Here is a 3,360-nt window from a genome sequence, read left to right as displayed (position 1 = left end):
TCATATGCAAGCGGAGCTTATGATGAGTCCTTGCGTGATGTTAAATACAGGTCAAGTGTTGATTATACAGGAGGAAATACAGGTGTTGAGATCACACTAAGATAACAAGAACATAGGAAAATACAAAGAAGTGACAATTAGATACATGCAATAATAACTTCCCAGCCCAGGAACATAGAGCGATTCATTGAAGCGATTTGTACACCTCTGTATTTATTAGAAACCTGAGGTGCTTGAGTTCCGGATTTAATGTATCCCCTGCGGGTTTCGAACCCACGCGTCTTGGTTTCCCACGCCAAGGTGCTACTAGGTGGCCGCATTAACCATTCGGCCACCGGGGCTCTGTGTACTTGTAATACAGCACTGTGTCTTTGAATTTCAAGACTGAATCATGCTTTCTCTTGATAAGTTTGTATAAGAAACGCTGTCAGTTATATAGCTTAATGAGCTGAGAATCTCATTCAATTATCTTCTTCTACTCATTACTAAGTTTCTTCAGAGTATAAGAATTTGTGGCGGGCTGCGCCCGATCAATCATATAGACTATTCCGTACACTTCATAGATTTCTACCACCTCATTCCCGATCGCCGATCCTCGGCCGCTACAAACGCGCGTATATTCTTCCACTCTGAAGCACCACCGCGTACACCATCACATACATGTATAAATATTCACTTTGATTACTGATTCTCACACTTTCTCTTTCTTTCTTTCTCTAACATTTTTCTCTTTATTATATAATGTAAGGGGCCTACGCCGAATAGATCGGTATAATATTGATAGGTCTTATATAACAAAGATAAAAACATTAAAGAAGAAAGGAAAGAGAAAGTGCAAGAATCAGTAATCAAGGTGAATATTTATACATGTATGTGATGAAGCTTCAGGGTGGAAGAATATACATGTGTTCATAGCAGCTGAGGATCAGTGATCAAGAATGACTGAGAATCAGAGTATACATGTTCATAGCGGCCGAGGATCAGCGATTGAGAATGGCTGAGAATCAGAGTATATATGAAATCTGTGAATAGTCTATATGATTGATCAGGCGCAGTCTGCCACATTAGCCTCTTCTTTTCAGAAGCAGTTTTCATTGGTCAAGAGCTGCTGTTTCAGATAACATGGAACTCAGAGTTCAGATTGATTGATTATAGCTGACTCATTTCACAAGATATTATCAGCTGCAGCTGTGTGATCTCTCATTGAGAATTTCTTCAATCTCTCACTCAAGTTCATTATCTTCTTCTATGATCTCTGGCAGTTGTCAGTCAGAAGTCAGTTGAGAAGAGAACAGATTAGTAACAGCACAGCAGAGTAAGCTTATATGAAATATATTATAAATCTCTGATGATGTGTTAAAATAGTAGTTATGACTATCTAGAACTTCTATTACTTTATATCTGATATGATGATAATCTAGTATACAGAATAAATGTGTAATTCATATATTCTTAAGATTTAATTATATCAGATCTTCTATCTTATATTATTCAGTGAGATCTCAGTGAATATTAATTTAATTCTCTTAATCTTGTTTTACAGTTATTATGAAGATCTCTGCTCAATCATAGACATCTCAGAGCTTTATTACTATATTGTCAGTGATCTGAATCAGACTGTGAGAGTTTGATATGAACTGTGTAATCTCTAGAAGATTCAACACTTTCATGTGATATCTATATATAAGAAAGAACAGACTTATATCTGTTGAAACAGCATCTTAACTGTTAATAGTGATCTCTGTGTGTAGAAGAAGATTATATCAATTATCTTATAAGTGATTATAGAACTTATAAAGATAATTCTTTACAGTCTGAATTATTCATTCTGATGTATTATCAGTCTCAGAGTGATAGACAGTTAATAGACAGTATATAATCTTGAGAACTTGACAGATTCTAGTTCAGAGAGTACTTACAAATTGACAGCTCTGATTTAATACTATGAATCTCAGTAATTCATGTATCTGATAGAACAGACTTTATAGAAAGACTTCAGTGACTTGTTCAGTATTCATTTTATCACAAGATTTCAATATTATATCTTTACTCAATCAATTCACAATGATCAGAATGTTTCTATAACTCTTACTCTTAGATAGATTGATAGTGAAGTTAATTATTACATCTCATCAGATTTCATTAGAAATATTGAGTGATTTCAGTAGATCTTTTCTACAGTTCTTTCATAAAATAATAGAAGAATAGTAGTTACAGTTTTAGACAAAGTATCTGATACTGTTTAATATTTCAGATCAATAGAATTCTCAGAAGATTATTCTATACAGTTATTCATGACCTGAATAGTCAGTTATACATGAATCATGTATCTCTTACATTATTCAGATGCATAAGAGTTCAGAGTAAGAAATTCAGTGTCATTCATGAAATTGTAGAGTATTATTATCATCAATTGAACATTCTGAGATGTCAGTTCTTACTTGTAATTCTGGAGAAAATCAGAGTACTTCTTATTATACTGCTTCAGTGAGTGCTTGAAGAAGTTCATCAGTTTAAGCTGCTGTATATCATAGCTTATCTAATATAGGTTCAAGAGAAGTTGAGATATCAGTGACAGTTCTAATTAGAGAAGTATATATAGTACTGTGAGCTGTTTCATCTTGATCAACTAGTATCTTCAGATTCAAGAGCTGATACTCTCAATTCATTCAGCAAGTATCTGTTACATTGAATAACATATCTTGCTCTCATCATAAGAGAGTATCTGTCATTGAGTTCTGACTTCCAGAACAGTAGTGTATTATAAAATGAAAGCAGCTTAAGAACTTAGATCATCATATCTATCATTCAGTAAGTTTATAGATAGTTGTGAAGTATTTGAGATTCTTATAATCTATGACTATCTCAAACTCAGAGATACTTTGAAGTTCAGAGTTTCATTCTTCTAAACAGTATACAATTGTAAGAAGTTTCTTATCATAGATCTCATAATTGCATTCAGTGAGACTCAGTTTCTTAGATATAAAGACATATGATTATAGAATATCTTCATTATTATATTATAATATCACTTCTTCTGTTATATAGTCAGAGAAATCAGCTTCAACAACTGTCTTATAATCAGAATCAAAGATTATCAGCAGAGAAGTATTAATAAATATCTTCTTTATCTGTATAAATGCAGTTTCAGTGTCTGCTGATTATTGAAATACTGAGTCTTTCTTAGTAAGATCTATAAGTGATCTTGTGATATCTGAGAAGTTTCATATAAATCACTGATAGAAGTTAGCAAATCTGATAAAGCTTTATACATTTTTCACAGTACACAGAGCTTCTCATTCAAGAATGATGAAGACTTTCTCAGAATTCATTTGAATTCTCTTATCAGCTTCTATAATA

At 32.9% G+C, this 3,360-nt stretch overlaps 1 pseudogene across 1 annotated transcript; it reads right to left on the bottom strand.

Annotated features, from left to right (window-relative positions):
• Positions 1–252: 252 nt before the first annotated feature.
• BDCG_16699 lies at positions 253–341 on the bottom strand (annotated as a pseudogene). Its single transcript has one exon. The product of its transcript is annotated as a tRNA-OTHER (tRNA).
• Between the last annotated feature and the right edge of the window lie 3,019 nt (positions 342–3,360).

Source organism: Blastomyces dermatitidis (genome assembly GCF_000003525.1).
Source record: "Blastomyces dermatitidis ER-3 genomic scaffold supercont1.3, whole genome shotgun sequence".
NCBI lineage: Eukaryota > Fungi > Ascomycota > Eurotiomycetes > Onygenales > Ajellomycetaceae > Blastomyces > Blastomyces dermatitidis.
Note: the sequence above shows the minus strand (reverse complement) of the source record. Positions and strands in the feature narration are given on the sequence as shown.